Below are 25,290 nucleotides of genomic sequence, written 5' to 3'. Positions count from 1 at the left end.
ACCTTGTCTGGGGGCGCACCGGTACCCACCGGCACCCTGTTGCCCACCCCCTGCCTTAGGGTTTTTAAAAAACCTCTGCAAACCTCAGAATTCTCCTGGGCATACTGATACCTCCCCTCTGGTTTCTCAGGGGCCCTGTTTCGGTTCCAATCCTCTCACATTCACCATCTGTGTTCACTATCAGAGGGAGTATTTAAGGAATACTGGCTAAAATATTTACAGATTGACTACTTGAACTCTCTGTTAGCTAGCTCTGAAGAAACATTTGTGTGTAGTGCATACTTTGAAGGCATTAATATGTTTTTTAAAAAAACAAAGAGGGTCACATCAAGCTCAAAGCTAGGGGAAATGGTGTACATTCCCAGAACAAACATCTCATCACTGCATGTTTCCATAAAGCATTTCCAGAAGGTGCGGTCAGAATATTCACTGTTGGAGGCAATCTAAAACTAATCTAGTCTCAGATGATTTAAGCAGTGCATAATCTGCCCTAAGGCAGAAGGTTGAAGACACAGGCCCACAAACTCTTTTTTGACAGTGCATTTCTATGGTTATATGAGGATGCCTGCCCATTGGTTAATAGTAGCAAGTGTCACACTTAGCCACTGATAAACACAGGAAGTTAAGATAATTTTCAGAAAAGTGGAAAGGATATATGCTTAATATGGCTTATAACACATTATGGTAAGATGCCAATCCCTAGAGAATCCAATTTCTTTCCTTCACTCTGTCATATGTGCACCTGCTGAACACTTATCCAGCAGAGCAGTGGTAAATTTTGAAGTGCAAGCACTCATCATGGCAGTCTGCATACCTATGCTTCCAAGGAGAGTCCAAAATTGTGCGCAGCTGTGTTGATCCATATGAACAAACCAGTTCTAGGAGTTCTCAGCAGGTCTTTTGTAAAGCTAATGGGTTTTAATTGCCCATTCAATACCAAGTCACCCCCAAAATACTTTACATTACAAGGAAAAATATGTCGTTGCTGGGAAAATTGATTTCCCCTAGCTTCTGTGAGGATTGCAACCAAGGTCAGAAAGAAAAGGAAAGTGTGCCTTGCCAGCACGTTTCTTTTGCAATGAGGGGTTGCCCCATTTATTTTTCTCTGCTTCCTCAAAATAATCTAGTTGCTGACCATGGCATTAAGAACATGCCTGGTTTGGGATTATAGTTAGATGGTAGTCATGGCAGAAAAACAGCACCATCATCGGTTAAGTAATGACTCTCAGATGTGACCTACCAAATCAGAAATCAATTTAAGCCTGTTAAAAGCCACATAAGAAATTTTACCCACGCAGTGCTTATACAGCAAACAAAAGCCCTAGTGGTTTTGGAAAGGAGTTTTTATATTTTGAACTAGTTCAGCTGAAGTTTTTTTTTTAACCAAGCAGATCTTTCCAGTGGGTTAAATTTATACTTTCACTGTATTTCTTGGCTATGATTATGTTTCCCAGAACATTACCCAAGTTATATATTGTATAACCTCAGATGAGCACAGTGCCTCCTGAACTTCAAGATTCATACCCAGAAACAATTCAGAAGAATCATTTCAAGAACCCAAGCCTAAGGTTTCATAACACTTGAAGTCTAGCAGCCCTCAATATATTTAAGATCAGGAGTTTGAAGGACGTAACAGACCTACTATATATTCAGAACAGGCAGTTAAGGCTTCCATCTTTAATAAAACTTGCTATAGTCTAGGCACACAGATTTCAGTGAAAATAATCAGAAGTATTCTGGATTTTAGGATGGCTAACCAAACCTTCCTCTTAACCTGCTCAGAATAGATGCAGCTGACTATTTGGGAAGGGTTTTTTAGAATGTCATTCACTAAGGGTGCAATCCTATTCAGATAGGTGGCTGCCTCCAAACTTGGAGGTGACCACCTATTCAATGCAAGGCAAGAGAAGCACGGAGGGGATGGTTCCCTCCGCGCTCCTCCTGCCCTGCATTTTCGGCTAGACAGCCGATTGCGGCTGTCTAGCCGCAGGAGGTCAAAGCAGGGGAGGAGGCTGCTGTATGACACGTTGGATGTGTCGAACAGGCATTTCCTCCCTCCTCACCCTGGAACACCCCCCGGAACACTCCTTTTTGGCTGCTCTGTGCTTGCAAATGCAGCACAGTAGTGGGGGGAGGTCGGCTCAGAGGCAGCACGGAAGTGTGGGGAGGTCAGCTCTCTGGGAACGCCACTGTCTAGCAGCCATAGGATTGCTCCCTAGGGGTTCATAACTTGTACTGACTTGAGTGGAGAGTTAACACTCCCATTTACAGATATTAAAAATGTATATTAATTCCTCATACATGACATACCTCATAACCAACCCCCCTAAAATCTGGACAAACATAAGACAATAGCGCATCATCTTCTTTCCTCAGAACACAAGAGGCTCCTAATCGGCTTCAAGGGCTAAGCTATGAGGCCAAGTATAAGGAGAAACTGAAAACAATTATCCACATGAGTAAGCTCTAGTATTATGACCCCATAATAAGGCCAGGCAAAAGGAAGTACATCTTTATACAGTGCATAGTTAAACTGTGGAATTTGCTATCACAAGATGTAGTGATGGCTGCCAACTTGGATAGCTTTAAAGAGGGATTAGATCAATTCATAGAAGATAAGACTATCAATGGCTACTATTCCTGATGGCTATATATGACCTCCAGCATGCCTCTCAGTACCAGTTGCTGGGGAACATGAGTGGGAGGGTGCTATTGGAGTCCTGTCCTGTTTATGGGCTTCCCATAAGCATCCGGTTGACCACTGTGGAACAGAATGCTGGCCTAGATATGTCTTTCAAAAGCCTTGTTCAAACAAACAGGAGCATTCTTAGTCTTTCCAGGAGGTTCCACTCAATATTCGAGCCTATACTAAACAAATGTATGGGTAAGCACTACATGAAACCATGGTTCCAAGTTACATTATTCTGTGACCCACACTCAAAATTGCCATTTTAAAAGTTGTAAAAGCTTTCTGAATTGGTCATGTAGTCTGCACAACACATTATTTAAGGACTACAAGTGTATTGCTCTGCTATAAATGAGATGCTATTTGATTAGATAAATATTCATGGAGTTTATTTTGGGAAAAGCAAAAAAATAATAAAGTGCCACAAAATGTGAAGAAAAAGATTGCTGAAACATGTGGTAAATAAAAGTTTTATAAAGCCCCAGAGGGCTCTCCTGGCATGAAACACAACATTTCTTCCTCTGGATGTTCACAAACCCAGACATTTTAACAACAAGAATTAAAACCCATACAGTAAGTAACACACCTTTTGGTTATTTCCTTTTGCCTTGTAAGCTACAAATATTTATTTATTTCATTCATTTCATTTCTATACCGCCCAACAGCCGAAGCTCTCTGGGCGGTTCATAAAAATACAAGCTAAATATATTCACACTTCATCACACATAACACAGAATGGGAACATGCTGTTAATCTAAAGAAAATAAATGCTGGTTGAGGTACATGTTACATGCAGATGCACTTTTGTTATTTTCAGGTGTTTGGCATTTCTATGAGGAACAAGGAAGGATAAATTAGGGCTGATTCTGTGCCTTAAAGCAATACATACATTGCACATATCAGAAGGATGACCCTTGTATTTCTTGAACTGGTAGAACTGAGCCAATGTAAACTACAGAGTACAAAATATAATGACTGAGGATAAAGAAACTTGGTTTACTCAAGCAATCTGTTTATTTTGTAAGTTTTAAGTGAGTACATTCACACCTATACTTTCTCTCATTACTGTACACAAGGACATGCTTTCAAATGAATAACACCAGCATTTAACAAAAAATGACATCCTTTTGCTCACTCACCACATACAATCATCTGTGCAACTATGTTTATGGTGCCTTGCTCAATGCAAGTGAATGAAGCTGTCTCTCATACAGGACAAATCCGGGGTATCAGCTGCCCTATGCAAATTTGTCTTTAATTGGGTATGCATTACTGAGCTATGAAATAAGTCAGTGTACTATGGTATGCGAAGACATATCCAGCTCTTGTTTTTTGAGTATAATAGTTTTAAGTGTCTGCTAAATGTTCATTTCCTGTGGATTTTTAAAAACAGATCTGCTAATTCATATTCAAAAAACTGCTCTCAAAAGATTGTTGACAACATCATTTTCCTAAAAGCACCTTAGGAGGGTCTAAAATAAATTAAAAAACAAAATAAAAAATCTAGTATTGAATTACTTAAATGCTGTTGGCTAATAAACAATTATCCAAAATACTTTTCCCCCTCTGCTCAAGCTAAGTACATACTAAAGCAAGAAATATTATTACCTATCTAGCTTCATTTTTAAGTTTTGGGCACTTCTATTTCATGTCCCTTGACACCTTTTCGAAGAATCCATCTACTTTATATTGGAAAGCCTCACATGAATAAAACTTTATGGCACTACAGGCATTTAGCCTTCCGCTGACATTCCTGGCCCGTTCAGTTCTGCAATTCAATCAAAATCAAATCTCAAAATCCTCTTGTCAGCCAGCACTGCTTTCATATGCCCGAGCCTTGTGTAAGGATAACTGCATCCAATCTTTCCCCCCAAGCAGTGCTTATATTGTTTTATTACAGTTCAATGAGTGGAGTTCAAAATTACATGCAGCTGCCTACTACTGTGGTCTGTCTGTGTTACGCATGGACACAAGTATTGCCCACCAGGCTTGAAATCATTCACTTACTGGTCTGGCAAGAAAGACTGTAAGCACTTCTTTGTGTGAAGGAACATCCTGCCTGCTAGATCTAAAGAGGGTGATGTTAACAGATCGGTCCCTTTATAAAAGGATTGTGAAAGCCCTACGAAATGCGACTCAAATGTGCTCAATGTTAAGCATGTGGCTAGCACACATAAAAGCGAAGATAAACCTCAACATGCACTACTCATTCTCGGAAAAGCTTGTGAGGGGAAGATAAAGGCCTGAAGAATAAAAGGCATCTTGTGGCGTTTTTATATGTGTTTTAAATGATGAAGCTCCATTTAAACAGTTTTTTTTAAAAAAAAAAATCTCATTCGCTCTCTGTAATCTTTTCCTGAAACAAAAGGACTAAACACAAAGCTAATTAAATACAATTTAATCAGATGAACAATGAGGCAATTCAAAATCCAGCAGCTTAAAACTGTTACCCAGCAGATTGTTCCAGTACAGGGTAGTAGTTGAGAGAGATAGCATCAATAATGAGGAGTGTTTCAATCTGACACTTACAGGGGGGCTTGAGGCAAAGAATGTGTCAAGAGGCTCCCCCTCCCTGATCTAAAATCGCAAATGTGAGAAAACAATACATGTGAACTTAGGGGAAATGTGCTAATTATTGGTTATTTTTCTTAATAGAAAAAGGCAATATCAATATTAACTAAATTAAATCAAACAAATGCATATATACACGTTAGTTTCAGCAAAGCTGTCTGAACATTGACATATACGTTGCATAGGGTTGGCCCTTTTGTTCCCCGACTTGACACACAAACATTCAACTCATGAAGCTTTCCTGGCATGGAGGTGCAAAGCTAAAGAAAACTGCACCTGTTAAATTCTAATAAGGAGCACAGGAAGTGGACAATGCTAGAGACTGGCACAACACGAAGGCCACTTCTTGTATGTTGAATAATGCATGCTAAAAGATTAAATGCCATTGGCCACATGCAAAACTTGATGGTGTTAAAAACTGCAGCAGTACCATCATCTCATGAAATTCTTACCGAGCCTTTTCTATCGACGATCATGAAGAAGATAAAAAACACACTAAGTGCCCAATCCACCATAACAGTCCTGAGATAGCATTGACTCAAATAGAAGAAAATGAAGAAAATGGCTCTTTGCTTTCATAAAGTGGGTGGACATTCCACCACTCATCACCACCTACCCCTCTCACCCAAACCCACACATCGATTTCTCTGTTATTGGGGTAACCTTTGCTACTTAACCTTTCTGAAGATTTCCTTGAGCCAGCCGGGATTAGGCTGTGTACATTTGTAGGTGTTTCCCCTACGCCACCCTTCTGTGTGGGACACATGCACACACACACACACACACACGTGGTCTCTCTCTCTCTCTCATACACACACACACACACGCATGCACACACACATACATACACACCCACACACACCCCACATGCAAAACTAGAGTTGGCCCTTGGGGCCAAAAAGGTTGTGCACCCCTTATATAGAGGCATTATGATACTGTCAGTTTTATCTTCGATTAGTTTGCTAATGATCCCCTTTCTCACAGCAGCCGCACACTGGGCTGACATTTTCATTGACCTAGCGATGACAACTCCAGTTAGTAAGAGGACCTCTCCTCTTATCCCATGACTGCTAATTTTATTCAGGAGTCTTTGGGATCACACAACATACTGCCAGGTGGGGTGGGGAGAGTAGAACTGAACGTCATCCAGCTGGCAAGGACTGCTCAACCAGTGCTCATGTACAGGCTCCTCCCTGCTGCTACATTATTATGAATGGAGAGCAACTACTTTTTCCCCATGTGTGCATACTTCCCTGAAGAAGCCAAAATCCCGGCTCTCAAGTACAGCATCTGAGGGCCTCCTTTGAAGCATCCCCCCCACCATTTTGCCACATTCCAGCAATCTGCAGAAGAGTTATTGCTCCCACCCCATTTTCCCCATGTGCACACCTTTGCCTTGAGAAGCCAAAATCCCCGATTCTCAAGTGCAGCATTGAAAGGGTTCCCTTGAAAACATTCCCCCCGCCCCCATTTCACCCATTCCAGCAAACTGCTGCACAGTTGTTGCTTCTACACACACACACACACACTTTTCTCCTTCTCTGGGCACTTGCTCCCTGCTTGCAATGACAGGGTCCTGAGACCTCACCAGATTGGAGAAGAGGCGTTACATAACAACAAAGAAGTGACTTTACACAATATCGAGATGTGATTTAACACAACAATGGAGAAACAAAGTAATGCAAACATCAGAGAAGTGCATTACCACAGCAGCTAATTACTGACGAAATCGGAGTGCAGGGCGATTCTAAAGGCTGGAAAGGCTCAGTGAGGTCCTGGCCAGGTGAAAGACACACCCCTGGGCAGGGCTATCATGCCGAAGTCAATGTGGAGTATAGGGGCACACAGCATCAGAAGTGTGGAGAATCCAAATTAAAGAAATAAAACAGTGAAAAAGTAGTCTCAGAAAAACTGGCTTTTCCACCGGAAATCTCCATGGCGGCTGCAGATTGGCCACGACGCATCTGCCACCAGCGACCTCAAAATGCTTCCAATTCGCAGCAAATCCCCTGTGAGGACAGCCCCTAGTTAGCCCCCATTTTAATGCTATTCCCCAACCACACTCCTTTCTCCCAGATAAGTGAATGATAGCTACTCAAGCAAATGGAAGAAAAAGCAAGAGCTGTGATAAGAGTATTGCATTAGACTGGAGATAAAACTTGTCTACAGCTTCTAAGTGGAGTGACCCAGTCTCCACCAAAAGGGACTTCAAGGGTGTGTACAATTTGTGTTTGTACACTCTTGCATTCCCTCCTCCTCCATCCAGGTCCTTTCAATGTCCAGACACACACAGGGTTGTATCCAATTTAGTGCTTCTTAAGAGTAGATCCACTGAAATGAATGGACACACACACGCTTTTAATAAAAGCTGCAAATCCTAATAAATATTGGCTTGGATCCAAGTAATGTTAGTGAAATGGGGCTTTCCTGTCCCCTCCTCACTGCAGCTCTCTGCAGCCCCCCAAAAACTACTCCTGAGGATTGGGAGACTTTCCAGAATAATGGGGAATGTGGTACGGTGATCTGAAGCAGGAGCAGGAATCAACAGAAATTGGGGAGGCCACTTTGCGTACACAAAGAATCTTTCTTTTCACACATGGAACTTTTAGATTACTCTCATTTAGATTTATTTAATTTTAATGACACATTTAGGCACCTTTCCATAAAAAAAAGCCTCAAAGTGCCTCCAGAGACATGAAACAAAGTAACTAATACCAATAAATAAACCAGCATCATAAATGTTCTTTGGATTACTTAAAAAAAAAAAAAAGTTTATCAATAGCCATTTTGCTGACTTTACCTAAGATATACAAAACAATCATAATTAAATGCACATTAATACCAAGTTAGAAAATTAATTAAATTATTCAATAAAAACATTTGCCTGGATGAACCAGTTGTAGGATGGGCTGGGAGTGTCTATATTTGCCTTATAACACTAACATTTTGTTTGAAGGCGGTGACCAGAAACACTATAATTCTACATGCTCACGTCCTTAATTACCACACACTGTTCTAGCTATGAATCTGTGCATAACCTCAAACTGTTTAATTTTTTGTACCTATTTTGGACAAAACTGGGCTATGATTTAGTCCTCACCCCAGTCAAAATGAAGCTGAAGTATGTGTGACTGCATCTACATATACTGATCCTCTTTAATATTTGCCTCTCTTGTTTCCCTTTTCCACTGCTGGAATTTAGACTGTAAACTCCTTGCAGTAAGGATCTATTTTGCTAATGTTACTCTGGAAAGCTCCATGCACCATGACGGCACTATAAAAATAAGAAATAAGAATAATATGTATCTTGGGGAGGTTTTCAGGTTAGTAAAATAAATAATAAATAAAAATAATGTATAACTTGGGAGGCTTTCAGGATGGTAAAATACCACTAAGATTTTCCAGGCAGCATTTATTTCTCTACTTCCCAGGCTTACAAACAGCAGAACAAGGAAGAGATCACATTGCTTCTTGACCATCCCATTTGCCCCAGAGGAGGGTCCTGTGGCTAGACTGTGGATTGGGACTGAGGAGATTAAAGTTCTATTCCTAGCCACAGACAGATTATCTCACACCCACATGTCTCAGTTCTCCCATGTTTATGATGGGCACAAGCGTTTCCAACCTCACAGATGTTGTGAATTGCTCAAATATTGCAGTGCCACTGAAATGCCGACAAATAAAAATGAATACATTATTTTATTTCCCACATAATTTATGTTTGACATATTTGCTCAGCAGGAGCTCTGGCAATATCTGTTAAAGATTTAGGTTTGGAGTAAATGCTGCCATGTAAACCATGCTTTTCCAATACACAAACAATCAGGAAGCCTTTCCATTTTCTTAGCAGGCAATGTTTAATGGGGTTTCGTAGCATGGAGGAATTGAATTAATTGCTATTAGCTGGAGAGCCACAAACCCAGACAATTAAAGGTGTGAAACAAAAATAGCGATTAACAGAGAAAATTTGAGATGGCTCCAAACGCAGTCACTTGGTTTAAAATAAGCATTCTGTTGACCCAGCCAGTGAAAGGTGGACCAATGCGGTATAGTGGAGTGGATATCATCTCGGACTGGGGAGATAAGGGTCCAAATCTCCACTCAGCCATGATGCTCACTGAGTCATCTTGGACCAGTCACTATCTTTCAGCATAACCAATCCTACCTTGCAGAGTGGTGGTCTGGCAAGGTACCCATCTTGTCCCCCATACTGTTTAACATCTACACGAAGCAGCTGAAAGTGGCCTCTTAAAATTTTCCACCTTACTTGTAGGCAGAGAGATTTGGGAGACTATTTCACTGAATTTATCCAGGGCGAGGAGAAATTCTCAGCAGTTTCTCACAGGTAGGGCTCCCCACTGGCAGGGCTCGTAGCACAGCTTCTTTCTTTTTTAGCAAGGGGTCTGGAGGTTTTCCTGCTGCAACAGCATCAACTGTCTTGGCAGGCTGGCCCCCAGTTCGCATCCACTGCAATGCAGATGGGGGCAGTGCTCTGTCTGGCTCCAGGGATGAGATGGAGTTAGTGCTCTGCCAAAATCTGTCCTCTGATTTCCTGAAAGTTTTCTCCCCCCATGGAAGAGGCTTCCATTGTTCTACCTCATTCGGGATGTTTTACCATTTATTTTTGTGGTGTTTTTGAGGTTACCTAATCACAGCTGGCCTCCCAGGCTGCCTGCATGTCCTGATTTGCAAAAGCCCTATTGGAGGAATTACCTCACGGTACCTTAAACTGGGTTTTAATTGAAGCGTAGGAAGCTGAGGAGGCCACAGGCAGCCAGAGACCAATCTGCTCTAGAGGGGGCTGCACTACCCCTGAAAGATCAGGTGCGTAGCTTGTTGGTGCTCCTGAATCCATCACTGTCTTTAGAGGCTCGTGAGTGCCATTTTTGGTAGACAGGCCAAAAAGAAGGCCTATCTACCAAAATCAAATCAAATCAATCAATCAATCATTGTCCTCTGGGAACAAATCAAATCAAATCAATCAATCAATCAATCGCCTCTGTGGTTCAGTGTGAATTTTATCAGCTTCAACCCTATCTGTAGGTGGATAGCTTAGCTGCAGTTTTATGATTCATGCCCTGGTAATCTCCCATTTGGATTATTGTAATATGTTATATGTGGGGCTGTCTTCGCAGACAGTCTGGAAACTTCAGCTGGTGCAAAATATGGCTCCGAGAATTCTAACTGGGACCAGGCGCTATGATTATATTACATCATTCGTCTCTCGCCTGCACTGGCTTCCAATTTATTTCCAGGCCCAATTCAACGTGCTGGTTTTGACTTATAAAGCTCTACAAGGCTTGGGACCTTGGGACCTGATGCAACGCCTCCTCCCATATGTGCCTGTTCATATTTTAGGTCATCCACAGAAGCCCTTTTGCAAGAGCTCCCGCATTCAGAGGCTCAGAAGGTGGCAACAAGAGAGGGGGTTTTGGTAGTGGCCCCCCAGCTCTGGAATGCTCTCCCAAGGGAAGCTTGCTTGGCACAAATATTACTACCTTTCCAGCAACAGGCTACAATTTTCCTGTTCTTCCAGGCTTTAAAAAAATATTCAGTGTCTTTTAAAGGCCGTTAGGAAGCAATCCTATGGCCACTAGTCAGCGACTAGACAGCCATAGGATATGTGGTTTTCTGGGAACCTACCTTTCCCCCCCTTCTGCACTGCCTCACAGGCAGCGCGGAATGGCCACATGCTCTGCGCTCACAAGAGGAGCACAGAGCGGCCAAAACGGGGTGTTCTGGGCGTGGGCAAGGTGGAAATGCCGGTACAACACATCCTATGTGTTGTCCTGCAGTCTCCCCCCCTGCTCTGACTTCCCGTGGCTAGACAGCCAAAATCAGCAGTCTAGCCACAAATGCAGGGCAGGAGAAACGTTGAGGGAACGATCCCCTCTGTACTTCTCTTGCCCAGCATTGGATAGGCAGTCGCCTCTGAGTTCGGAGGCGGCCGCCTATCCCCATAGGATTGCGCCCTTAAAATATTTTAGTATTTTTGTGTTTTTTATTATCTTAGCCCCTGCAGTGTTGTTTATCATCATAGTCCCTGCGATGTGAAACTGTATTTTATGCTGTGTTGGCAAGTCTATTAGTTTTATATTGTTGATTTTATTGTAACTGTATTTGTATTTTTATCATTATTGCAAAATGCCTAGAGAAATTTATTTTATGAGGTGTTTAATACATTTAATAAATAAATAGATAAATGTGAGTTTGTGGGGCAGATAAGATATACTCCATGTACAGAGTTCCTTGTGGCAGGGTAGGATTTAAACATTTTCAGCTCTAGAATCAATAGATGCATAGAATTACTAAACTGACAGATCTAATTTGACTCCTGATGGATTCTAGTAAAAAGATTGGCAGGGGGCGGGGATGAGTAAAATGGTAGATATAAATTCATCTCCAGCTGATGGCACCATTCCATCCTATAGAGAATGTCATGTTAGCCTTCTGCAGCAGAGGATATTTCATTCTGAACAAAGGCAAACATAATGAATTGTCGGATGATGCGTTTAGTTTGGACCATTGTCACCAGACCAGAGGGGCACACTGGAGTCCTTAATATCTACACAACAGGTACAAAGTAAACAAGGAGCAGTATCCAATACTTCCACTCTGCCTCTGCCAGTTCCATTGTGCTTGTGGGACTCACCACTAGTGCAACAGGAACTAGCACTTTCAAAAGAAACCCTGGAAACACTTGTTTCTGGAACATGGCGGGTCAGCAGAGCTCTCTTCTGTGCCATTCTGGAAACATGCGGTTCTGCTTGTTTTCGATTGCTTTGGGAAGAGCTAGGTTCCCATTACACTAGCGGTACGTCCCGCTAACAAGCAGTACTGAACACTACCCAAGTACCGTGAATTTGAAGCTGCCATACAGCTGTTGAAGAAACAAACCCACTTTTAGGAAAAATGGGGACAAATCCATGGCCTGATTCACAGTACCATTAACAGTGGGGAAAACTCCCCTGCCACACCTGCTTCCCACCCTGGTAACTTGTTTTTCATTTGGAACCATACAGATGGACCCAGTAACATGCAACAGTTGCCCTCCCTCCTGGCTAGGTCACTTTTGTAGGAAGACATTGGATCCTGGATTCAAGTATGACAGGGACATGAGAAGAAAACATGGGAAAGTGGCTCCCACATCACTGAAAGTAAATCTTAGGAATCTTTAGAATTTTTAAAATTCTTTTTTGTTTTTTCTCTTTGCTGTAAAAATGTACAATCAAAGAATTCTGTCCCCTTGCAGCAAGAATGGGGAACCTTCTCCAGTGCAAGGTCCAAATTCCAATCTGAGAGAGGTTTCAAGGGCCACATTCCACCTATCAGTGGTGCCAAAGACAGCATGGGCAGGGGAAAAATTTATTCATTTTAAGCCTACTTGGAAGAAAGCAGGACAAACCTCTGCATGTTCACTCAGGAGTAAGGAGGCCAGCAGCACTTTCAAACAGCATCCGAAATACCAAGCTGATGCATATCTACTCTGACATAAGCATAAGCATAAGCAGCATGTCTAGTGACCAAGTAAGCAGGACAAGTCCCAATAGTAAGCAAGATTGATTTACTCAGCAACTTCCTCCCCAAGTTCCACCACCAGTCCTGGGAGCAAAGTTTTCCTTGATGCACAGTGACAAAAGGTCCCTTTCTCACCATGCAGAAGAGCAAGCTGCAGATGGGAGGTTTTTTCCCTGCTGGGACAGGGGGCGAAGCCTGGGGAAGAAGCTGGCAGGCCTGAGGTTCCCCATGCCTGTACTGAAGTATAAGCACTAAAAAAAATGAATTCATGATGACTAACAGCTTTGCTCTACAGAGAATCAAATTAAGGAATGAAATGGTAGATTCTGAGAGCTTGTTCAAACATGTCAAACTGGGGAAAGAAGCAAAGCACTTTTTTGCAAAGTATAAACTGATTCTAAAACAAACCCAACTTGCTATCTTGTGTAAGGTTTGGCAACTGGCAACCCGCAAGCCCAATCCAGAACCCACCAGGTGCTACCTGGCCTTTGCTAATTCACTTTTCCCTTCTTCCTGTTAATCCACTTTACCCTTCATTAAGGACAGGAGCTTTGTTAGAGAGAGAATTAGAGCTGCTTGATAAAGGGTATAATTTTGTTCACCAGCTCTTTTCGCTCTCTCTCGTTCTCCACCACCCTTGCGCACCTCCAGCTTGCATGCCTGTCGGTCACTTTGTCTCTCCCTTTTCTCTTCCTCAGCTTACAAGGGCCGGTAAGGCAGAGGGGCACATCATACATCTGCCTGTCTCTCCATATCTACATTCTTAACTCATGGCTAAACTAGACGCTAGGTTAAATATGCACCATGCAACTGATCCTCATAATTTTTTTTTACCTTGAAGTAATTATGCAGGGGCCTGATCTGGATCGGACTACTGCACATGCATAGGGGAGGTTTAAAGTTTCGCATCCATATTTAATGTAGCTTATCCCTCAGAAAAGTCAAAGCAAAGGTGCCAGAGGATGACCTGTTGTTTTCCACTGTGTTCTCTCCTCTTGCATTCCAAAACACACTAAGGTTAACTAAGCCAACTGAGACATAACTTTACCAATATTATTACCGCCAGGTTTCCCAAATGTGATTGTAGTGAGCTTTCTTTAATCAAGGGGAAGATGAACACTGCAGTACTGACTCTTAAATTAAGAATGAACATTTGATGTAGAGTCTGCCCCTAGCTCCAACCAAAAGTTGGCAAAGAGTTACCACTCCTTAAAAAAGAAAAGTGGTACGCTAACTAGATACCAACACACTCAACACAGGCAGACTGCGCCTGCCTATGATGAAAAGATTCAGCCAATTAATGGTAACATTAAATAAATTTGCAGAGAGTCAGACTATCCTATGACAGCTGCAAGCATCATGTGGCAAATACACATACACACTGACAGTTGTTGTTGTTGTTGTTGTTATTCAGCATTAGGAATTGTACACTGAAGGGTAAAAGGTAAAGGTAAAGGTGTCCCCAACCAGTCGTGTCCGACTCTAGGGTGCGGTGCTCATCCCCGTTTCTAAGCCGAAGAGCCAGCGCTGTCCGAAGACACTTCCGTGGTCATGTGGCCGACATGACTGAACACCGAGGTGCACGGAACGCTGTTACCTTTCCCGCCGAGGCAGTGCCTATTTATCTACTTGCAATTTCTTGCTTTCAAACTGCTAGGTTGGCAGGAGCTGGGACTGAAGACGGGAGCTCACTCCGTCACGCGGCACTCGGGTCTCGAACTGCTGACCTGCCGACTTTCCAGTCTGCAGTTCAGCGTCTTAACCACTAAGCCACCGCGGTCCCTTTACACTGAAGGGACCAGGGGTCAAATATTTATTGGAGGGCCCCTTCTTTCTCAATGCACCCTGTGTCAATGTCTATTTTATTTTCAGTTGGTTGTATACCATTTGTCAGTGTTGATATGGTGAAGCCCAAGACAATTGTCAGGTCACACTAAAACAACTCTATACAATATCCAAGCATTGAAGGAAATTATTTGTGAGCTTTAATTTAATTATTTCCAAATGATCATTCTATATCATATAATACTGTATATTTCTATAAATAAAGTTTATTGTATCTTAATATTTTATACCACAATGGAGTATATGGATAGGCATGAAGCTAAGTTTCTTTGAATGAAGGATTCTCAGACTACAGAGAAAGAGAATATGAACAGGTATTTGTTGAAATCTGTTTGCAGGGGCTATTCTCAAGGTTGCAACTTTTTCCTTTCATCGTTCTCTTCTCTTTTGTCATTTCTTTACTTCAGCTCTAAAGGCTTGTCATGTGCTAACTTAACATTGGTAAAAGGAAGACAACTACTGCATTGCCTGTTTCCTTATAGGAAATCCCAAGTAGCATTGGCTATGAATCTAACACTGTAAGCCAATTCCAAAAAAGGGAGGGGTCAATCCATTTCCTTTCTCTCCATCCTTTTTTTTTTGGGGGGGGAGGGCAGGTGAATATAATCTCTTCTGGTATAGGCACAACGGTTCCAGAAAGAAGCTCCCTGCTACTAGCTCTATATTTACACTAAACCCTCACCAAAGGACTTTATTATAATACTACCTCATCGATACAAGATTATGTTTGAACCACAACCAACCACACAATGCATTAACAGGCCAGAGGAAAAAAAGCTCTCTGAAGAAAAGCAGCATAGCGTGGATTATTTTAGTTTGGGCACTTAAAGAGCATTTTAAGATTCACTGTAAAAAAAGAAAATACCACTTCTGCCCCTAAGGCAGATTTGGTGTGTAGGTGCACTAAATATAAACAGTTATAACTTCTGGTCACATTCTGAGAATTACTCAATTCTTATTACTCTTAAGCCTTTCGAAATACAATCACTTTCCAAGAGTCCTTGATCACAGTAGATTTCACGCAATAGCTCTGGAATTCTTTTGATGAATCTCAGGTCAGAATCTCTGAAGTGTTAAAAGAAAGAAAAACCCTTCACCTTTTAACTCTCTTCTGTAAAAACTGTCTGTCTGTCTACTGTATATCTGAACTGAAATATAGCATTTGCCTTCTCATGTTTCTGTGAATAATATTAAAGGCTAACCACACATCTTTATTCAAATGAAATTTTGAGTATTTCTTGTAACACCGTTTTCTTTTCCTACAGCTTGCTGAAAACCCCACCCCATAATAACACAGCCTTAAAGCAATCTGTTCCGATGGACCGTTTTACTTATTCTACAATTTCTTACCCAAATTACACAGGTATAATTATTTTGACACTGTAATGAAAAGAAAATGGGATTTGGGCACTGTGGGTTTATCTAATAACACTATTTCTTGCCAGACTTCACAGCGCTGACAGTCACAAAGAGCCTTGTCCATTCCAATAGGAAATATTTGATTTTACTGTAGGAACATTATTTATTTTCACCAAGTTGCTATTATCAGAAAGGATATGATAGCTGAATAATAAAAATGAAATCAAGAAATTCTGGTGTTTCAAGGCTTTATTTTTTTTCCTGCTCTCACTTTTGACATTTTCTTCCCCTGGAGAGACAAGATAAAGTGCTGTCATAAATGGGTGACTTTTCTTGTCAAATGACAGATTTGATTCTCCATGGCAACCACAAATCAAGGTGCTAGTCTGAATTAAAGCTTCTCTTAAAAGGCGTCTTTATGTTTATAAAATGAATTTAAATTAAATGGGTATTAGGTATAGGGCTTTCCCCCCCTCCCTAACCTCAATTTATTTATTGACTAAGGAGCTCTCTGCCATTTGCAGGATATTTGCATTTTAAGGAAAGGCAACATATTGTCCTGGCAGATGCACAAACAAAGCAAGTTACAAGGTCATGCTACATATACTAGTTTACAGTACTATGAATGGTATACAGATGGACAGCAAGCAGTTAAGAGGCACTTAAATACTGGAAAAAGCACAAAAATTACCTACAGGGTAACAGATGAAGGAAATCTCTTCTCATCCTCTAACACAGCTTTCTTCCAGAGAGAGTTAATAAAGAGTCGTGTAATTGTCATAAACAGAATGCCAAAAGGGAAAAAAGACATAATTAATCAGATGCCTCATTCTGTGCCCTTATGCAATCTTACTATAGATCATTAAACCTCAGTTGTGGATAGGTTTTATTCTGATTTCTAAAGTAATCCAAATTATTTTGTTTTAAAAGAATTCAAAATCAGATTCCAGCCTTTTTTAATGTTCTCTTTTATTACATTTATCTGATACATATGAATTAAAAAATAAAGCAAAAAGACAACTGGGTGAATCGTTATTCACATAGGCATTATGTGATCTATCTTACTTCCCAGGCGTATTAATTTTTAAAAAGCTGAAAAAACAGAAACAAACAATATTTCTTGTTCCTTTTCAGGTGTTCTACAGTCTTAAAATACACGTATTTGCCTGGAATTCTTCTTGAGAGCAAGTAACCACATTTTATACCAACATACACCCAACACAGAGGGAGAGAGGGAGGAAGGGTCTGAGGTTGTAAAGTATCAAGATCATATACCAAAGCTCACTATAAAGTAGCACCAGAGGAACTCTTGCCTTGTACCTACCAGCCATGAGTAGAGCAGCCCAGCAGATATATAACATAATCCAAGTCAGAGGAAAAGTACCCCATCCCCCATATACCAGTGGTTACTACATTCAAGTCTCTATGTTCACCATCCTTGTAAGCTCTGCCAAATTTGACTTTAAGCTTTCTAAAGTTAAACAGGGTTTATCCAGTATTAACAGAAGATCTTCTCACATATTTTTGAAGTTATTACATATCTTTTTATCCAAAATTACAATTTTAAGCACCAGGAAAAGCTTTGCTCCAGTATGATGTTGAAAAAAGGATATGATTCCTGCTAAGGCTGTGTTAAATTCAGGCATATTAGTTGGAAGAGGTGGTCTTGAAGACTGCTGTCCAGTGTTCTTGGAACTGGCCTAGGGAGGGTGAAAGCTCCAACACCCCACTCAGTACTTTTGAGACATTGTTTTATGGTCATTGTATGAGAAAAGGTTAAACAGACATCACCAGGCATCATTTTTGCCTTTCCTATTTCCACTTTTTGAATGTTATTCTGTTACTATTACAGTTGCTAGAATTGTTCTGCTTTAAGACTGGGATGCTATAATGCCCTTGCCTTCCACCCAAAAAGCTCCTGGGCAAATACATGCTTTGTTGTTTGTTGTTTATTCGGTCAGTCGCTTCCGACTCTTCGTGACTTCATGGACCAGCCCACGCCAGAGCTTCCTGTCGGCCGTCGCCACGACCAGCTCCCCCAAGGTGGAAAATACATGTGAAAGATGTCTTAATGAAATGCAAAACCCATGGATAATTTGGCTGTTCTAAACTTGTGAATTTCTTGGTTGTGTATGCAGAATTGATACTGTATGGGACATGTTCATGGTTAGGGACATGTACCTATTTTATGGATAAACTTCAACTGAAAACCTAGACACTTGTTCTATTTATGGCATAAGTTCACTCTGTGAAATATAACATTTCAAAACATTTATTCAAGTTAAATTATTCCTGAAGTTTCCTTCACAGTGGTAAAGAACAGTGCAATTAAGGTTGGTACCATAGCACCTGCACAGGCCCCTGCATCCCTTCTTACAGTGTATCAGTTCATAGCACTATTCCTGAGCTTGGCCAAGAGTTGTCCACTTTGATTGCCACTGAGATTCAGCTTTCCCTTCCCAACTCCACAAACCTTTCAAGTAGCACCATGGTATTGTCAAGAATATGTGTTGGGGCTTCTGCCAGTGTCAGAAATGCAGCTGTGACTTTTAGAAACACGTTCCATAGGTTGTATCTAATGGTATCATTCTGCTATCGCCACACAAGTGTCAAATCCAACACTTGGATTCTGCTTGCGCAACCTGCTCTGCAAGTCATTGCAGAAGCTCTTTCACAAGGTATTGCACCACTCGTTTCACAAGCTATTGTGAAAGCTATTGCACAAGCCATTGTGCAAGCTGTACTGAAAATGGTTGCACAAGGTCTTGCACATGGTACTGCACAGCTCATTATGACTTCATTAGACTAGGTGTTGCTTGTGCTAGTGTACTAGTTCTGATAGCGGTTGTGTGTATGGCTTAGGGTTGCCCATCCAAAGTTTAATGAGGGTGCACACCTCCACTTTCTCATGCATTGTGAACACATCGGGTATTATTTGCATGGGGGTGCAATACTTGAAAATACTGGCACGTGTCACTGAAACTTGGTTGGATGAACAGAGAGGAGTCAATCTCTCACAAATGTGTCCACCACAGTTTCTTGTCCTGCACCAACCTCGACTACAGGAGGTAGCCTTGGTCTATAGGGATTCCATTCCTTTGGTCAGATACCCCATCCAACAGTCAGACAGCTTTGAGTGTCTGTACCTGGTGCTGAGCACCTGAGACAGGATTGGATTCTGTTGGTACTGCCCACCCCACTACTCAACAATGTCCCTGCCTGAGTTGACTGAGGTGGTCTTGAGTGGCATAGAGGACCTCAAAGCTTGTGGTCTTGGCAGACCTTAATATTCATGCTGAGACTACCTTGTCAAGAGCAGCTTTTGTCAACCATGGGCCTGTCTCAGATTATATCTGTCCCAACACAGATGGCAGGGCACACTTTGGACCTGGTTTTCTGTGCTAGATTGGGAGAAAATGATCTGCAGGTGGAAGAGTGACTCAATAGTGACTCAATTAGCATGGACAGATCATTATCTGATCAGTTTTAACCTTCAGGCTACCTGTGACTTCTGCAGGGCTGGGGGACAAAGTCTGATGGTCCACCCCCAGAGGCTGATAAATCCAGATGAATTTCCAAGGCCTCTTGGGGATTTTCCTGCATTTTTAGCTGGTGTTCCTGCTGAGGTCCTGGTCACTGCTTGGAATAAGGAGATGATCCGGGCTATCAATATGATAACTCCCAAACTTCCTCAAGCTAGCTGTAGAACCATGTGGGCTCCTTGGTATTCTGAGGAGCTGAGGACAATGAAACGACTGTGTCGACAATTAGAGCACAAATGGCAGAAGACTTGTAATGAACACAATCAAACACAGGTAAGAATCCATTTGCGATCTTATTCTGTGGCTTCTCCACCACAATTGTATCTGCTCAATGTCATCCAACGGTGCTCTTTTGGATGGTTAAAGGCCTCTTGGGTGTAGGCTTTACAACACAACAACTCAAACCCTCAAAGGTCAACTGTGAGCAATTTGATAGACATTTTGCAGATAAAGTTGCTTGTATTTGTGCTGACTTGGACACCATTGTTTTGACAGAGTCTAAGACGGACAGGGCTAGTGCACCATTTAGTCACCTTATGGATGCCTTTCAGCTTGTGCAATCTGATGATGTAGACAAACTGCCTGGAGGACTGAGGCCTACTACTTGCTCTTTAAATCCTTGTCCATCCTGGCTTGCGAAATCTGTCAGAGTTGGGCTGGGTACCTAGACCTCCAAGGTGATTAATGCCATTTTTTCTATATAGAAAGTGGTGGAAGTGTTTTGTGGGGGGGTGGGAGGCAGGCAGGCAGGGGAATATTAAAACATGGAATATCCTATCTGCATCATGAAGTGGTACAGTCAAAGAATAGCTTTACCACATAATTCTGCTGTTGTGATATGATATGGCATTGCTCAGTTGAGGGGGCAGGTTTGGTCTTTGGTCTGTATATTTCTGATGTTGAATGACAGAAGTACTTCAGTACTGTTCTGTCATTTCCACAGCACTGTTTTGTTTAACATGCGTGAAGTGCTGTACAGATATGTTTTAAAGTTATGTAGAGCCCCTAACGCTTAATATCCAAGACCACACTCTCTTCTGGGCCTTAGTGGAGGGAAAATACGTTTTCTCAATGTACAGTTTTTTGTGTGTGCCGCCACTTTCTGGGCACTGCTTTTCCCTACATCAGAGGAACAAAGCAACCTTTCTTCCCAAATATGAAAATTGTGCATTCTGGATTCCATTTTCTGAAAGGCACACAATTATAATTATGCATTATAAATAATTATAATGTAAAAAGCATGTAAAAAGCACTTACCTGAGCAGGGTTCATATGGCCCAGCGTACTAGGTCCTCTGTAGCGGAGCTGTTAAGCCTAAAATTGTGCACATTAGGGTAAAAGTATGACTAACTCAAGTAATGTACCCAAATCTTCAGTGAAAAGACCTTTACAGGGCACCATAGCATTGCGTCTGGCTCAAGTCTTCGTTTGGGCACAAGAAACTTTCAAGCGTGTCAATAATACCCAGTGTACCTAAACACAGATAAGGGACTGGGGTGTGTACTACCAAACTAGGCTTTGAGCCATCCAAATCATACTCAAACCTCAAGGAGAGTGGCCTTTTGAAGACATCACAGCATGTCATTCAGCCCCGTGGGGCACAAGACAATGTCAAGCATGGCACCTTCATGTCAATAATATCCAGTTGGCATACCATCCTTCCAACCCAACTCTTTGTTAGGTGCCAGACACTAGCATACTACTACCATACCATTCATAGCCAAAATATGTATAAATGAATAAAGAACATGAGGTGTGCACCCCAAACTAAGTGTAGTCACTCTAAATTATGTGTGGAAATCTCAGGAATAGTGGCTGAGATATCACAGCTTCATATCTGATTCAATGCTTCATTGGGGTAAAAGTCACTTTTTATTTTATTTATTTATTTATTGGATGCCTTTCAGGGCAGAAGCTCTCCGAAAGCAGCACACAGTAATAAAACACATAATAAAAACCAATACCATCTTTAAAAAGCAATAAAAGCAGCAAAGACATGATAAAAACAGAGATAAAAGCAACAGTCAAAACCAATAAAACAGGAACAACAACAAACATATCAGGGGAAGGACAAAGTAAAATAATATGTTTTCAGAGTTTTCTTTAAAGCCTGCAATGATGGGGCCTGGTGGACCCCTGATGGCAATTTATTCCAGAGGAGTGAGGCTCCTGCGGAAAAGGGCCTCTCTCATGTGGTTGCCCACCTCACTGCTCTCACAGGTGGGCAAATGAGAAGGGTCTCTCTTGCTGATCTTAAAGTGCGGACAGGGTATAGGTGGTCCTTCAAGTAATTTGGTCCCAAACCATTTAAGGCTTTAAAGGTCAAAACCAACACTTTGAATTGGTCTTGGAAAAGCACCAGTAACCAGTGCAGCAGGCACAGTATAGGCGTTATATGGTCATATTGCCACCAACACTTGGGGTGGCCGCATTCTGCACCAGCTGAAGTTTCTGGACCGTCTTCAAAGGCAGCCCCACACACAGCATATTACAGTAGTCCAGCCTGGACGTCTCTAGTGCATGAATAAGTAAGGAGGTCTGTCCTCTCCAGATAGAGCCACAGCTGACATACCAGCCTAGGCTGGTAAAACACACTCTTGAGCACCACAGCCACCTGTGCTTCCCCAGTTAGCGCAGAGTCCAAGGTGAGTCCCAGACTATGCACTTGGCCTTTTAGGAGGAGTGTAACCCCATCTAAGACCGGTTGTAAACCTCCGTCTAGAACAGTTGGTTTCCCAACCCACAGCACCTCCGTCTTGTTTGGATTAAGTTTCAGCTTGTTTACTCTCATCCACCCCAAAACAGCCTCCAGACACTGGTTCACGAATTCAATAGCCTCCCTGGGAAGCGTAGATGGAAACAAGCAGAGCTGAGTATCATCCAGATATTGATGACACTTCAGCCCAAACCTCCTGATGACTTCCCCCAGTGGTTTCATGTAGGTGTTATAAAGCATGTGGAACAGCATGGAACCTTGCAGCAAAAGTCCCCTAACACCACCTTCTGAGACTGCTCCTTCAGAAAGGACCCAGAACCACTTGAAAACCATGCCTCCCAAGCCCAACCCGGATAAACGATCCAGAAGGATATCATGGTCAGTGGTATGAAAAGCTACTGAGAGGTCCAGAAGAACCCCTCCCATCCATTACCTGGGCGACCAAGGCTGTTTCTGTCCCATAACCACGTCTGAAACTTGATTGGAATGGATCTAAATAATCAGTATCCGAAACCATAGGATCTAGATTTGGGTTCTTCAACAAGTGCCTCACCACTGCTTCTTTCAAAGGCATTTCACAATGGCGGCATTCGAAAGTAACACTACTAAATCATGGTTTAGCATTATGGGAATGAGCTCTCCTCCTCCAGGCTTGCATACTCTTCCCCTTCCCTCTCCTCCTCTTGTACAACTGCAAGAGAGGGCGCTTCCACTTCTGTTTTAGATTAACCGCAGTTTAGCATGTTGGCCAATCTATGGTTAATCTTACCTATGGTTTGAAGGTGGCTTGTTTCCAGTGAAGGCTGGTGGCTCCAATTTCGGTGAGGCTGTGATCCCATTCTGGGTTTCAGTCAGAACCAGGCCAGAACTCTAAAGGAACTATCCAAGGTGCGGAACCCATTTGGGGGATAAGGTTCAGCACTTGGATAGTTCTGGCTGGTTCTGACTAAAACCCAGAATGGAATCACAGCCCCGCCGAAATTGGAACAAACAACCTCCTCCACTGCTTGTTTCCACTAATCAAACCACAGTTTGTCCAGGTTCAGATAACACAGCAAGCTGCAGTTCATCTAAAATAGAAGTGAAGTGAAGAAAGTTTCCAAACTCCTCACAACGATAATGGAGATGGTGGGGGAAGCATCTAAGCCTAGGGAGCAAGCTAAGCTTGTTCTTTAGGGCTGACCTACCATTAGGCAGAGTGAGGCAACTGCCTTAGGTGGTGGATGCTGGAAGGCAGCAGCACCCAGCCATTCCTCCTGAGTCCCCCAGCCATTTTTCTCTGTTGGGAGAACAAAGCTGTGTCCTGCATGGCCTGTCCTGCATCCACTAAGCTAGCCTGATGTCCTGCTGAGGGTGGGGGCATATATCTCCTGCAGCCCCCAAGTTAGCCTGCGACCCTCAAATGCAACGGAGGACACTGTCTTGTTGTCAGTGTTGAATTAAATTCAACTGCCAGTTCAGTTTGTTTCTGTATGTGGAATAGGGGTAGGGAAACCTTACTCTTTGCTTCAGACAGCAAAACTTCTTGGGCCGGCCCTGTCATTCTTGTAATGCTAAACCTGGCCTGGGGAATCTGTGGCCCTCCAGATGCTGAACTCCAACTCCCATCAGCACCAGCCAGCATGGCCAATGGTCAGGGTTATGGGAGTTGTAGTCCAACATCTGGTTGGCCATAGGTTCTCCATCATGAGCTAAACTATGGTTTACATTAAGTCTGAACCAGCCTAATAAGTAAAACCCTGGATGGGTAGGAGGGAGAAGAACCAAAAAGAAGCTATTTATTCTGCTGTGTAGAAGATTCCACAGCAGAATAAATAGCAAGCAATAAGTGGTTCAAGACTAATAAATCCATCTTATAAAAACATGGCAAGCGACTGTGCGTATGAAGAAATTTGTGATACGAAGAGTTTGGCAGGAGGGCATCAAGTGAACAAGAGGGAGCTGGAGATGGAAGAAGAGGTTAAATGTAATGTGTGTATCACTATGAGCAACAATCACATTGGCCTGGGCCATTTCCAGGAACAAATGCCAAAAACTAAAGTTAAAGAGCCATAATTGCCCTGCAGTGCAATGCAATATGTAAGTTATGAAATCTACTGAGATGACATCAAAACACCATTCTAAAAACTGTGTAAGAGAAAACCTTATTATAGTGGTGTGGCTGTTAATCTTTCTAACTTGCTACTGCATTCAAGTAAGGGCCATTAGTCAACAATACAACACTGTACAGCCTACTTTGCTAACTCCAATGGTGTTTGACAAAGCAAGCACCTAGTTTTACTACTGTAAAATAACTCAAGAGTGATGAGCTGGTGGGGATTCCTTATTCTCTCTTCTACTAAGAACTAACCCTCTTTTCCCAGCAATTACATTATATTACAGCTCCCTAACAGATACTTAGCAGGCCTCTTGTCTTTGTAATGTAGCAGCAGCATCACCATCTTTGGTTGATAGTTGTTGACTGAAATATTGCATTTTAAGAGCTTTGGGGCGGGGAGGGGGGGAATAATAAAACTTAAGTCCTCTCAAAACCACTATGTAAACCTTTGTTACATAAAATCAGGAGACACTTTGCTAATGTAGCACGGTAAATGTAAAATGTTCATTAAAATAAGCCAAGTCCATAAAAGAAATGTGATTTTTATTAGCTAGGCAGCTGAATTTTTTAGAGTTTTATTGTGCAAAGGAAAGAGATGGAGACAAAGAGAAGAAATGAACTCTACTTATTTTACTCATGTTGTAATCCGACTACAATGTTTAGATGTAGCCATCATAGCAACTATATAAATTGTGACTCAAGAATTGCTTGTGAAAATAAAAAAATGGTTAACTTCAAACAACACTTTCCTGAAAATCCCTGGTACTTCTAGAGATGCACGTTTCTTCCCATGGTGCAGGGTTGACACGTTTCAAATCCGAACTCCCACACCTTTTTGTAAAAACACCACATATGCACAAAAGAAAAAATAATACATTAATCCTAAATTCTGAGAGTTTTAAAAACAAGATACAAATAAAAAAAAGGGACTCAATAGAAAGTACATAGAATATCT

At 41.9% G+C, this 25,290-nt stretch overlaps 1 protein-coding gene across 37 annotated transcripts in view; it reads right to left on the bottom strand.

The window, feature by feature from the left end:
- FOXP1 (forkhead box P1) overlaps positions 1 to 25,290 on the bottom strand; it is a 724,900-nt gene that overhangs the window by 566,951 nt on the left and 132,659 nt on the right. For 16 of the 37 annotated variants that reach the window (XM_084840360.1, XM_084840382.1, XM_084840383.1 and 13 more), the window contains exon 3: positions 16,675 to 25,290. This exon is cut by the window's right edge and continues 36,194 nt beyond it. The exons of 14 other annotated variants lie outside the window; for them this stretch is intronic. The gene's annotated coding sequence lies outside the window, so the exon portion shown is untranslated. The remainder of the gene's footprint in view (positions 1 to 16,674) is intronic. 7 more of the 37 variants (XM_084840369.1, XM_084840371.1, XM_084840363.1 and 4 more) reach the window with 5 other exon arrangements.

Source organism: Heloderma suspectum, chromosome 2, assembly GCF_057233095.1.
Source record: "Heloderma suspectum isolate Gila_16-S chromosome 2, 16-S_ref, whole genome shotgun sequence".
NCBI lineage: Eukaryota > Metazoa > Chordata > Lepidosauria > Squamata > Helodermatidae > Heloderma > Heloderma suspectum.
Note: the sequence above shows the minus strand (reverse complement) of the source record. Positions and strands in the feature narration are given on the sequence as shown.